At 46.2% G+C, this 14,177-nt stretch overlaps 1 protein-coding gene across 47 annotated transcripts in view; it reads left to right on the forward strand.

Moving 5' to 3' along the window:
* The window catches only part of SORBS1 (sorbin and SH3 domain containing 1), a 234,403-nt gene that overhangs the window by 22,984 nt on the left and 197,242 nt on the right, over positions 1–14,177 (forward strand). The gene's annotated exons all lie outside the window — the stretch shown is intronic.

Here is a 14,177-nt window from a genome sequence, read left to right on the forward strand (position 1 = left end):
TTCTTGTTAAAAATGCATATTCCTCTCTGAGGGGAACCCAGGAATCTGTATTTTCCATGCTGTCCCCTAGGGTTGTACAGGTTCTCTGAATATTTTCAGCTGCAAGTTACAAACTCCAACTCAGACTGGCCAGCAGTAGGGAAACTCATTGTCTCTCAGACAGGAGGGGTGCTCCACAGAGCTGCATGACCCGCTGTTCACGTGACCTGCAGTGTGACTATGCCCCCCTCCCCTGAGCTGTGCTGTGGGGCGATTCTGAATCCAGAGGTAGGGTGGGCTTTGGAGTTGACTCAGGGGCTCCATGATGTCAACAGGGCCCCAGGTTCTTCCCATCTCCGTCATCTTGGATGCTGGTTTCATCTGCCGGCTGTGGCACTTCCAAACGTTTTAGTCGGACACAGCCACATCCAGAGGAGGAACGAGGACACAGGTCGACTCCTGGCTCGCTCTCAAGTACAGAGGCACCCCCAGCTCTCTTCCACCATGCCTCCTTGGCTGGAGTGGGCCAGTCACTGTTCACTGGGGGTGACCACACTCCTGGAGCCATCTGGAGCAGCGGTGGGAATCCGGATACAGCAGTCTCCTGTAGGAAGGAAGAAGGACCAGGGACTAGGGGCTGGGGAGGAGTCCATCGGGGCCCAGCACACAGGTGGTTTGCAGATCACAGACTGAGAAACACTGCCTCCCATCATCCTGAAGGGCTCGGGCTGTGGGTAAGGTTATCTCTGTCTTGCAGATGAGGAAATGAGACTCAACTGAGCTCCAGTGACTTGTAGATAACACACCGCCAGAAGGTTGTGGGCTGGGAGTGAGGGAACTGGGGTGTTTGTGAGGCCTATTTAGCCCTAGGAGAGTACGTAATCATCCTATTTTGCCTTCCTGAAGTGTCAAAGCAGCCCTCTTCATTTCTGATTTCTCCTCCGACTGCAATTACACATGGCAGGGGGCCTGTAGGAAGAATTCTCTGGGCACCAGGAAAACTGTATATTGTGCTTCCCCCACGTCCACGTGGGCAGTGCCTGAAAGCAGTTGAAAAAATAATCTCAGCTCCAGTTTTGGGGGGCTATGCCTGTCAGTCCCTGTACTGGGTACAGTGGCTACATCATCTTGAATTTTGGCAGCAACCTCTTCAGTTAAGTTGTGTTATCTGGGTATTTCTGGCTGGGGCACTGAGGCTCAGGAAGGAGAAGCTGGTGGGTCCTAGCGGTGGTGGTGGCAGAGCTAGGATGGTCAACACCCAGCGTCTGAGCAAGTGCTCCCTGCTCCACGCTGCGGCTTATCAGCAGCTGCCAGCCCTGTTATGCCCCTGAAGGCAAGTTCTCAGGGAAAGGGGTTTCAGCGTCCAAACAGCTTCAGAGGAGCCGAATGTTTCCTATGGGAATAATTCTCAGGGCATTAGGAAAAATATCCTGAGCATAATAAACACAAGAAAGAAACAGGAAATCTGGTTTTGTTGTATAACCGCTAAAATGCGAATAGGATAAACTCTCCAAAGAACCCAAAGGTTTGTTGCATTTGAAAATGGAAGGCTTTAGGGACTTCCTGGGCAGTTCAGTGGTTAAGACTCCACTCTTCCAGTGCAGGGGGCATGGGTTCAATCCCTGGTTGGGGAACTAAGATCCCACAGGCCACGTGGTGCAGTCAGAAAAAAAGAAAAAGGAAGGTCCTGACTGAGAGGGTAGGAGAACCACCCTGGCTTCAGGAGATGGTAGGTCAGTGGTGGACAGTGTGATAGCGAGGAAGAGAGCTGGCTGCAGGGTCTGAGTGTAAATGCCTCGCTTTCCCCCCCGCCCCCGTCTTGCTTTCGTGCTGTGTGACCTTGGGCAAGTCACTTAGCCTCTCAGAGCAAGATGAGGTCCTAGCTGCAGCTCCCCAGGCCGAGGGAGCAGAGAGGTAAAGGGTGGGGCAAGCCTTGCCAGCTGGGCAGGGCTTGTGGAGGTGAGAATGTCAGGGTGTCAGGACAGAGTAAACCTTGAAGTTTTAAACTTAGTGCTGCTTTAAGGTGGTGAGCTGTTAGTTGTGTCCAGCACAGGGACGCCTCACAGCCGGTGGGGGGACGGTGTCTGGCTGTGGCCTCGTTTCAAGGAGAGATCAGCTTTGCCTGAAAAGCCTCCCTTTTAAGCTCTGGATGTTTGGAGTCCCTCCAAGGGTGCATTGCTTGGCCTGTGCCTTGGGGAGTATTGCCCACAGGTGTCTGGGAAGAGAGGGCAGCAGGACCAAGTGGGCAGAGGTGAGTTCCCCAGGCTCTGTTCAGAAGGTACAGACCGTGAGTGGTGTAGGAGGACCCTGGGGGCTCTGGGAGCCATGGATACACTGGGAGGAGGGAGCTGACTGTGTGTTGAGGATGGACCACAGGTGTGTGTGGGTTTGGGAGAATCGACAGGTGAGGCCCTTTCCCAGTACAGCCACCACACCTCTCTGATGGTAGTGGCACTGGAGAGACAGTGACTTGACTTTTCGAATATGAACAGAGCAAATAATAGGGATTTTTTTCATTTTCCCAGGGAAGTACATCAGCAACTTTGTAGGGTTTTGAGTCTGCAGCAAAGTATTTCAGATTCCTTTCTCTCTCTCATTCTTCCTGCCCCTCCTCCTTTGTTGACACCTTCTAAACATTTGTTTAGAACAACTTATGCTTGGCAAGCTGAGCTTGGGGCCCAGGTTTCAAAGACCAAAATCATTGCCCTCGAGGAGTCTCCTAGGTAAACAAAGGTGATTACAAACCTGAGTGCTAATGGGCATCACAGGGTCCTCTGGGAGAGGTAGGAGGAAAGGACAGTTACTTCTCAGAGGCCGTGATACCAGAAAGGGGCTGAAAGCTGGGCAGAGCATGTGCCAAGTGGCCCAGCCCTTTGGAAGGCATTCTAGGCAGAGGTGGGTAATAGCATTCATCTGACAGTAACCAAGTTCATAACCAAGTTCACCCTATTTAAGAGGGTGATGCTCAAGTGGAAGAGACTCAGTCCCTGCCCTGTAGGTGCTCACAGGAAATGATCATGCAGGTGACAGTGTGACTGGACGTGGACAGAGTCCTGTGGAAGCAGATAGGCCCTCAGTCATATAACTCAGTTGTATTTGCTTATCAGTCTTCCTGCCGGGGGTCCCTTAGCAGGTTCTTTCATTACTTCTCACCAGTGAAAGGCTCTGTTTAAGAAGCTAGCTTGCTGCCTGCTACCCTCAGGGTTGACTGTACCTTTCCACAACTTGTGGCATCTCTTTATACTTATGGATCTGTTCCTGGTGGAGCCAGCCCTGGATTTAGGAAGTTGGACTTGGGCAAGGTACTTCACCTCTCTGAGCTTTACTTTCACTTATTTAAAAAAAAACAAATGAAAAAACAGCCGTTGGATTAGGTCAGGTTTTCCATGCAGCAGCCTAGGGATCACCTACCTTAGAAAGTTAGGGTGCTCCTTGACATACCGAGTCCTGGGGGGTGGGGGTAGCGCCTCTCCCCATTCATTCAGTCAGACTCTTGGGAGTGGGGCCTGGGATTCTGCTGTTAACAGGCTCTGCAGGTGATGCCTGGACGTCTTAAAGTTTGGGGAGCTGGGCTCCATGACTTCAGCCTCTATTCTTTCCAGCCCTAAGCTCCTCAGCCATAGGTATGGCCACAGGAACTGGAAAAATAAAATGTTAGTTCTCTTGATGTTTTATCCTAGCTCTGATGCCTTTAGCAAACTGCTCCTTAGTTTAGGTGTCCCGAATCTTGACGGTGTGTGCTTGTGAGTGGATCAGCAGGCTGGCTTTGATATTCCTTGAGGAAGAAAAGCCCTGTTGATGTGCACCTGCACGTGGCTGTCAGAATCTGTTTATGAGCTGAATCATTACAATAAACACCCATCTTAACTTTTCATCTCTGGCTTTGCACTGTTTGCCCGGCTTCCCTCTTCTGAGTCATTCTCCCTTGGCTCCTGCATTCTGACGGGGTCATCTGCATTGTCTAACTTGGAGCCAAAGGTTTCATCCTCTGTTTGATAAATGACATCTCTGCTCTGGGTCGCCTCCGATCATCTTTGTGAGGTTTTTAAGGGAGGCTCACAAGGCTTTAATAGCAGTCCTCATTCTTCTGGTGATGTATCTGAAAACACAGTTTTTAGTGTTCAAAGCCAGTGACTAAGGGCTAGTAATATATGTCTGCTGGGAGTCTCCCTCAGTTTCTTATCCTTTCCCTTCAGAAATCTCCTAAAAGCCCTTAGGATTCCACAGTGTTGGTGATTTTGAGAAGCTGCTTCCTGAAAACATTCTCAGCCTGACTGCTTCATATCACTCAGATATGAATGCAGTGGTCTTAAGTGAGGACATTGTATTTTGTTCCATCATAAAGATGAAACCTTGACACCTAGTATTTTAGGTCTTAAAAAATTAAAAGCTTTCCTCTGGATCTTAGTTCATTTCTCATCTTGTTATTCTGTGCTGTGGTTTTCTTTGTCAAAATTGATCTGTAAACACAGAGTTTTATACTAGTAAATTCTGGTGAAGCCCTCCATACAACCCAGCTGGGAGAAATGCAGAGCTGTCTTGAAACTATGAAAAGAGGTGGATGTGGGCGTGTACCCCAGAAGGCAGGGCTGGTGTGACTCTTTCCTGTGTTCCCCAAGGGTCTTGCACAATTCTCTGCCCACAGTGGCTGTCCAATAGGTGGCTGCTGGAAGAATGGATTTAAAAAATATAATAGATCAGTTGTTAAACTGACGAAGGCGTGCAATTCAAAGGAAGGGGGAATCAGTTTGATTTTGAATTTGCCCTTGGTTCTTTGTGAAGTTTAATTTTCATGGAAATACCAATTAGATGCCCGATTAGTTGCAGTGCAGAATAGCGGAGAGAAGAGGCAGACGTTGCATGCATTCTAAGTACTTTGGTTCATCTGTTCGTTGTTTATTATTTGCCAGTCATTTTGTTAGATAATCCCGAGGGACTAACTGACACATCCCTTCATTTTGTGTCCAGGGAAACTGAGGCGCAGGAGTGAAGTAACTTCTCTAAATTTACACAGTGTAGCTGTTGGCAGGCTGCTGCTGCTAAGTCGCTTCAGTTGTGTCCGACTCTGTGTGTCCCCATAGACGGCAGCCCACCAGGCTCTGCTGTCCCTGGGATTTTCCAGGCAAGAACACTGGAGTGGCTTGCCATTTCCTTCTCCAATGCATGAAAGTGAAAAGTGAAAGTGAAGTTGCTCAGTCATATCTGACTCAGCGACCCCATGGACTACAGCCCACCAGGCTCCTCCGTCCATGGGATTTTCCAGGCAAGAGTACTGGAGTGGGGTGCCATTGCCTTCTCTAATTGGCAGGCTAGTTGACCCATAATCAAGACGGATTTAGAGGGCTTCCCTGGTGGTCCAGTGATTAAGAATTCACTTTGCAATGCAAGGGACACCAGTTTGATCCCTGGTCCGGGAAGATTCCCCATGCCTCAGAGCAGCTAAGCCCGTGTGCCGCAACTACTGAGCTCAGGCTCTACAGCCTGTGCTCCTCAACAAAGGAAGCCACTGCAGTGAAAAGTCCGTGCATCACGATGAAGAGTAGACCCCTCACACCACAATTAGAAAAAGCTTAAGTGTAGCAATGAAGACCCAGTGTAGCTAAAAATAAAAAAATTTTTTTTTTTTTAAAGAATGATTTAGAGGGTACCTCTTCTCTGCTGGAATGCACCAGAATCAAAATTTAGCTTTACAAAAGTTATTAGAGATCAAGGAAGTCCCCTTGGAATGTAGAGTCACTTTGTGACATTCTGTGCCTTGGCTTTTTGGTTTTTGCTGGTCTCTCTGAGGATGGGGAGTTCACTGTTCACTGAGGCAGTTCATTTAATTTTTGAATACTTCTGATTATTATAATTCTTTAATATGAGCTGTCATCAACTTGTCTCATAATTTTCTCCTTTGGGCACCATATCTCAGTGTATCTACACACCGTGATTAATTGCTTCATTCATTCAGGCGTATGTGTTGAGCACCAGCATGGTTTCAAGTTCAGAAATAAGAGTAAACAAGAGGTTGGAACTTCCCTGGCTGTCCAGTGGCTTAAGACCCTACCCTTCCAATGCAGGGGGCATGGGTTCGATCCCAGGTCAGGGAACTAGATCCCACATTTGGCAACTAAAGATCCCGCATGCTGCAACTAAGATCCACTGCAGCCAAATAAATAAGTAATTTTTAAAAGCCTTAAAAAAAAAGAGTAAACAAGAGACAAGGTTCTTACCTCCTAGAGTCTGATGTTAGTGTAGTAGAAGGATCATTAAACTAAATGTCAGCAAGTTAAGGCAAAGACATTTACTAAAAGAAAAAAAAGAAACGAAAGTTTTTTATCACTTGCAACCTGTATGAACTTGGCTAAGACACTTGAGCATCTGTTCTCACTTCCTCTTGCAGAGAATATTATCCCATTGGACCTTCCAAAACAGTGGAAGTTCACTGGGGTGATGGTGCCTTGTAAAATGGTAATTGCTGTCTATTACTAAGAGCAATGGTAGCTCTTGCTTCTAGAGCAGCAGTTCTCAAAGCATTGGTCCTCCGGCCAGCAGCATCAGCATCACTGGGAACTTGCTAGAGGTGCAACCACCACCCCAGACCTGCTGATTCTGAAACTCCAGGTGGGTGGGGCCTGAGTTTTTACGAGGGCTCCAGGGGAGTCCGATGCCCGCCCTCACTGAAGAACTACTGTAGACTAGGGCAGTGGTTCTTAGTCTTGACTGCACAGTAGAGTCACCTGAGAGGAGGGCATTTAAGCCTGTACGTGCTGTGTCCTGACAAGTTAGGTCAGAATCTGGGCAGGGCTCCTGTGTAAGCCACTTGTGTGATTCACTTGTGCAGCCGGAGCTGGAGGGGCCAGAGGTTGGGAGGGTGAGGAACACGGATGGTGGAGCTGCCCAGTTTGATGTGAGTCCCCGATCTGCCCCTTGTCAGCTCTGTGGCTTTTGGCAAGAGGACTCTGGCCTCAGTTTCCTCGTTTTCATAATAAGGATAAAAATGCTTATCCCTCAGGGTTGTAACAGTCAAGCGAGATGATGTGTGTTACGTCCCCGAGGATCTGTCTGGGCTGTGGTGAGCGAGCTAGGATGGAATTTCTTGGTGGTGGTCTTGGGGTTTTGAAGTTGATGGTGCTCATCTCTCTACACTAAGCCTCTTTACCACTTCCTTCATAATTTCCAATCCCCTCTTTTGGAAAACTCTATTTTGTCCATGACTCTCTTTAAAAATCAATGTCCCATATTCCAGCTTTTGAGAATCAACTTTGACACCAACCAATATTTTCTCCATACCATAAATACTCAATAAATCTTGCAGCTACTCAAAAAGATTTTTTTTAATTAATTAATTTATTTTAATTGGAGGCTAATTACTTTACAATATTGTAGTGGTTTTTGCCATACATTGACATGAATCAGCCATGGGGGTACATGTGTTCCCCATCCTGAACCCCCCTCCCACCTCCCTCCCCACTCAAAAAGATTTTATAAATTAAGAGGCAGGGAATATACTTAGAGCTGATTCACATTGTACAACAAAAACCAGCACAATATTGTAAAGTAATTATCCTCCAATTAAAAATACATTTTAAAAAAAGGTAAAAAAAAGCAATGTCCCATTTGACAATATCCATCACAATTACAAATGCATCCACTTTTTGTCCTTGTGATTCCAATTCTTTGTTTTATGCTTATGTCTGCACATGTGAGAAATGATGTTTGTTTCGTACAATGTGGTTTGCAGTAGCACAAGGCTGGGATAACGTAAGTGCTCATCAGGCTAGGGTCTCCAAGCAGGTGAACCCTGTGCGGCCACAGAAGAGAGTGAGACTGCTTCTCAGGTCACTGGTATAGAACTCTGTAGGATATATATATATATATATAAGTATCTTTAATATCTTCATTTATTTATTTTTGGTTGTGCTGGGTCTTTGCTGCTGTGTGTGGGCTTTCTTTAGTTGCTGTGAGCAGGGGATACTCTTCATTACGGTGGCTTCTCACAAGCACAGGCTCTAGGCATGCAGCCTCAACAGTTGCTGGCACACAGACTTGGTTTCCCCTTGGTATGGGGGATCTTCCTGAACCAGGGATCAAACCCATGTCCCCTGCATTGGCAGGCAGACTCTTATCCACTGTGCCACCAGGGAAGCCCTAGAATATGTTTAAGTGAAAAAGGCAGTGTATGGAGCAGCATATACGGTGTGCTGCCGTTTGTGCAAAAAGAGGAGAGCATGTTTATTTGCTTGTACATGCACGCCGTGTCTTTGGAGCACAGAAGAAATGGGTAATGTTGGTTGCCTCTGAGGACAACACTAGGGGACTGCTGGGCTGGGTGGAATAGAGAGTTTGCATGATAAACCATTGGGTGCTTTTCACATTATGTGATTTTAACCCATTAAAGAGTATCATTGAAAGTGTGACATCTTGAGCTTAATCCTGAGCTTGACCGCTGTGGGGTACAGTGGGAGTGTTGCCATTTTCCTGTGAACTGGACACTGGCCTACTTTTGATGCCATTTAAGATTGCATTACTCTTGGCACTGTGGGCTCCGATGAACCTCACGGTCAGAGACGGCACCCAGTTCTGTTTCACGTGGATGGTTGCCAGGGCAGGTCTCGGACGCGAGGAAGTTTCAAAGTGCTCCCACCCACCCTGGACTGGCACAACCGGCTTTGTTTTTGGCCCAGAATGCTGGGCTGTCAGGATCGTTTGAATCTTGATTCTGCTATCTAAAGCATTAACTCTTTTTTCCTGTCCTGGGCCATCTGGGGCATTGATGAAACTGCCTCTTGGGTCTATCTTTAGTCAAGTCATTGCTGAGAAGACATTGGACAAGGTGTGGAGAAGAATAAAACACTGTGTTGTGCTGACAGCTTGTTTCTCTAGCTTATCATCAAGCCATTGGAGACACCAGGGTACACATCTGTAGAGTGCTGCTGCTGCTAAGTCGCTTCAGTCGTGTCTGACTCTGTGCGACCCCATAGACGGCAGCCTACCAGGCTCTGCCGTCCATGGGATTTTCCAGGCAAGAACACTGGAGTGGGTTGCCATTTCCTTCTCCAATGCATGAAAGTGAAAAGTGAAAGTGAAGTTGCTCAATTGTGTCCGACTTAGTGACCCCATAGATGGCAGCCCACCAGGCTCCTCTGTCCTTGGGATTTTCCAGGCAAGAGTATGGAGTGGGGTGCCATTGCCTTCTCCGATAGAGTGCTGACCCCAGGGCTAATAGGAAGAGAGACCCGGAGCTCATCCAGGTGTAGTAAGTGCTGTGAGACATACACAAAGTACAGTGACAGCCCAAAGAGAGAGTGATGAGCATTCCTTTTGGGGTAGTTGTTCAGCTGAATGAATGGGCAAGATGCTTGACTATTTCATTAACTTATCCACAAGTGAATCATGGGAGTTTTTTAAGATGCTTTGCTGAAATCAACATATATAAGATATGTATGTATAGAATCTCATTTCACCTGACCTGTGAGCTTGGTAATCACAAGAAACAACTGGTTGCATTTTGATGTAGCTTGGTCATTTGGCCATTGTGGACCCATAGTACCTTTTCCCAACGTTCATTCCTTTCTAAAAGTCCTCAAACCATTTGTTCTATAGTTGTGCCAGAAATCATTCTTGGTTTGCAGTTATCAGGGCTTTTTATTTGTAGGTGTCAGCATTGCCTTTCTTCTTGCTTTGAAATTGGGACATTTGCCCATGTCTCGTGCCATCAGACCCCTTTCTCCTTTGTCTGATTTTGAAGTTTATCAGTTGTGGTTCTAAGAAAGTTTTATAGTCAGTTAAATATGCACGAAAGAAATTATATGTTATCTAAGGGAAATTTGGAACCACATCAAAAAGTGGAAAGAATGCTAAAACAAATCAGTCATGGCGTGACCCTGCAGCTCAGCCCCTGTTAACATTTTGGTGTTGTTTCTTCCAACTATGTGAAAAATAATCAAAGCTTACAATCACACTGCTTGAAATGACTATGTGGTTTATAGGGGGAGCCTGATGTGTAAGCTTGTTAGTAAAATTTTAGAGGAATGTGACTCAGGTATGTTCAGAGGGTAGTGGAAGCATCGAAAGAGAAGAAAGGGATCAGCTTCACCTGGGCAAGGGGATGGCTAGGAAAGGCTAAACAGAACAGGGGACCCTTGATAGTTAAACAGAAGTGGTGGTAGGTGGAGAAACAGGCAACAGAATTTTATGTAAGCTATAGTCATAACCATGTGCTAAATGTAGATGAAAAAAACTGCCAGGAAATGTCCCCAGATAATACCATGGTAGGAATGTTGGTTTTATTTTCTCTGGTTTCTCAAATGGGAGTATATTGTCTCTTGTTAGTATTTTTCTTAACACCATGCACATGTGCGCAGTCTTCAGCAACTCAGGGTTGTAGAACTTGGCTAGAGACCTGCTGCAGAGTCAAAAGCTGGGAGCTGAGCTGGGAACCAGGCTGGCAGTGCTCCTGCAGCCCTGTCGTTTCCATTGGTGGTACCTGAGGTTGAAGTAGAAAAGCTAATAATCCAAGGTCAGCCCTTGCTTCTCTGTGCCGAAGTTTTACAAAGCAAGTTACTTTCAGGATGTTCTAGTGATAAAGCTTGAGGTAAGTGGGGAGGAAAGTGACGTCACTGGGGGCACAGAGAATGTTTCCATGCAGATTTCTCCTTTTCTCCTTCCCTCACTCAAAAATCATGAAAATTGAACAGGTATTTACTGCTGTCATTTCCCTTGATATTTCTAGCATGCAGATTTCCCACCCCCAGCATTGATTTCCACCCACACACAGGAGGGAGGGGCCCCCAGAACTGGAAAGGGTCTCGCCACATGTCCTCCAGACATTGAGTCCTGTCTGATTTTTCTCCGTCACCAGGAAGAGAGGAATTGTTGGACTGTCCTGCATTCACATTTTGGCTTCTCTTCTTACTTGCTGTGAAACTGTAAGCAAGGTCTTTGAGCTCAGCTTTTCATCATTAAATTGGGATGATAAAGTTGACCTCACAGTTGTAAGGATTGAACCAGGTTCTTAAGCACTGGTCTAATGCTTGACTTACGAACAGGTGTTGATACATTGTGGCTGCTCTTATTCATTATTATTATTTGATTGCCAGTCACTCAGGTGTGTCCTGTATGTGGTCATGCAGAAAAAACCCTGGGCCTACGCTCATTATCAGCACTTTGCACCCACGATTCTGAATATTGACATAAAGTTGGCAGGGAGTGGGGTGCTAGTATTTGTGGTCCAACATAAAATAGTGTTTGGCACAATTTCTCTTCAGAGGTCAATTTTTTTTAAACAAAAGATTTTCTACAAGATCCCCCAGGGGCGACTTCATGATGTCAGGTGTTCCATTTACATCGATAAAAGCTGTGTTAAAATGGGAAATGTGCATATTTAAGTAAAGCCTCAAGAAATATGTGTCGATTGACTAGAAAAACAAAAAGGGGAATAATTAGCAATAGAAAAGGGAGAAAAGGAGGCCCCCGTGGGTTGGATCTTGGGACATGGAAAAGATTCCTCCTTCCTTTCTGTCTCTGACCTGCCACTGCATTGGGACCTGGCTCTGAGCTTTGAGGACTGGAAGCTTGTCTTGAAGTTAGTGATATGACTTCATACTCTTTGCTGGATCAGCCCCAGTTTTCACTTTTCTGACACTGAGGTCCTGCTGAATTCCAGAATCAGTGTTTCTGGTGACCAGAAAGAAGATCAAACTAGCGAAGGAAGTGAAGTGAAGTGGAGTGAAGTCACTCAGTTGTGTCCGACTCTTTGCGACCCCATGGACTGTAGCCTAACCAGGCTCCTCCCTCCATGGGATTCTCCAGGCAAGAGTACTGGAGTGGGGTGCCGTTGCCTTCTCCAATGGGAAGGAAGGTGTGCTCTTTATCAGGAGAACCTGAAGAGGAAGAAGATTGGCTCAGAAGCTGCCAGAGAAAGGATGATGGAAGAGTTAACTCATCTCTGTTTGTCTTCCTCTTAAGATGAAAAAGTCATCTCTAAATTAGGGCTGACCTATTCAGTCACTGGAGCGCCGAGCTCTGTGTTTGCCTTCTACCTCTGCCTGCTGTTAAATATCAGCTGTATCTGAAGGTGTGGTGTGACCTTCAGCCCTCTCCCTCCATTCTTACTCTTTGGAGACTGGGAAAATAAGGGGTCAAGCAAAAGGGAGAATTTTGGCTCTGAGATCTGGCACACAGTAGCTGTTTAATAAACATTCTTCTGTCTCATCCAGTGCAGGACCCATCTGCGGTGAGTACATCAAATTCAGGGTGTGAATAGAACTGGAACCATCCTTTTTGTTTGTGTGTTTTTTAACAGAGTAGGTGGTGTTTGGAGTATTAAGGTTAGTGTGTGTGTGTGTATACACATATACACACACACACACAGATATATCCATATAAACAAACATCTTTTTGTAGAAATGTCCATTTTAACACATTTTACAAAGAATGAAATATCTGGTCTCAGTTTAGCCGCCTACTACCCTTTCTCTTAATTTGTAGAATCATACCTTTAGATCTCATAAATTAGATCTATCCTCAGTCTTACTGCAGTCTCTTAAACCTTCCAGCATTTATTGCAAAGTGTTTTTCGCTTTTTCATGCTCTTCACTGGACAAACATAATGCTTCATTTGTTTTTAAATAACTTAAAGTGTTTGTTTTATAAATCAAGGTGTATTTTATCATTCCATTTGAAAGGTTTTGCCTAAGTCTTTGTGACTCCATAGACTGTACAGTCCATGGAATTCTCTAGGCCAGAATACTGGAGTGGGTAGCCTTTCCCTTCTCCAGGGGATCTTACCGACCCAGGAATCGAACCGGGGTCTCCTGCATTGCAGGCGGATTCTTTACCAACTGAGCTATCAGGGAAGCCCTTACCTAAGTATATTTAGGCATTTAAAAGCTTGTTTTAGATGCTAAAAATGTCTTTGAACTCTGTGTTTGGTATCTTCCTGGGTGGTGGGTCTGCTCAACATTTGTCAGTTTGCTTTTCTTATTTTGCGGGAGATGGGGTGCTGATGTCATGGAGTTGGTTGGTTAGGTTTGTTATGTCTTTGATGTCTGCTGTGTGGCAGCAAGGCTGAGGGGAATCACATACTGCCCTCTTGAACAGCCTTGGAAAGTAGGGCTAGGGGAGCAAAACCAAGGCTACCGAGGCAGCGTCAGGTGGAGGCAACTTGACACTAGGCTTCCTGTTACTATCATTCTCTTTATTTTTTATTCTCTCTCTTTTGTTTTTGGTTGCATGGTTTTCAGGATCTTAATTCCCCAACCAGGGATTGAACCAGGCCCTTGGCAGCAAAAGTGCAGAGTCCTAACCATGGACCTCCAGGGAACACCCCCTTCTCTTTTGTTCTTGCTGTGTGTTCCTTGTTGCTCCTACTTTTCCAGCTGCTGAAATACTTTGTATACATTATTGGACTTCCTGCATCTAGGCCTGTGGTAAAGAAGGGGGCTGTGCCTTCCTTCACTCCCCCTTCTGCTCCTCCTCATAGTTCAGACTTTCTTTTGATGAACATTTTAGATAATGTCCTTGGCCATTTCCCCACGTCTTGCCATACATGTAGAAGTCAGTATGGGTTTTGCAAAGAGGGTGATGGCTCAGGGGTCAGCAGCCTTCCCCAGGATGGATGTCAGCTGCCTGTGACTCCTATTTTGGTGCTGGGAGGTGACTGTGCTCACCCTTGGCGGGGACCGGCAGTGGGTGGTGACTTTCACCAGGGCCGGCAGCAGCATAGGCTCAAGTGCCGCTGAGGCCTGGCCAGCTGGGCTCCTTGGCTCCCACTGTGCCCACCGCTGACTTCACCTTCAGCTCTTGTATTTTGGCTTCTGGAGTGTCGTTTGTACTGGCCATTTAGTCTGTGCTGTTCCACAGCCTTTTCATCATTGGAATTATACAGCTTGAACATTTTTGACCTTGTAAGGCTCTGTAGAAGAGACTGTAAATTCCAGATCACTCTCTACAGCTGGGGCTGACGCTAGGGAGCGACTGTGGCTTAGGTGGATGGCCTTGGTCTCTGAAGGCTGTTCTGCAGTAGGTCTTGAGTATATGTTGAACACATCTCAGAGGGAGCTGATGCTGTATGGAAAACTGTGGTGGGCTTGAGCCCAAGGGAAGCTTGGGGATATATACCTGCTTCTTTCACAGCATATAATTTTTTTTGCCCTCAATTTCCTGATGGTTCTAGTGATTCTGGCTTAATTAAGTGTATGGTAAACAGTCTC

This window comes from Bos mutus, chromosome 26 (assembly GCF_027580195.1).
Source record: "Bos mutus isolate GX-2022 chromosome 26, NWIPB_WYAK_1.1, whole genome shotgun sequence".
In the NCBI taxonomy this organism is placed as follows: Eukaryota; Metazoa; Chordata; class Mammalia; order Artiodactyla; family Bovidae; genus Bos; species Bos mutus.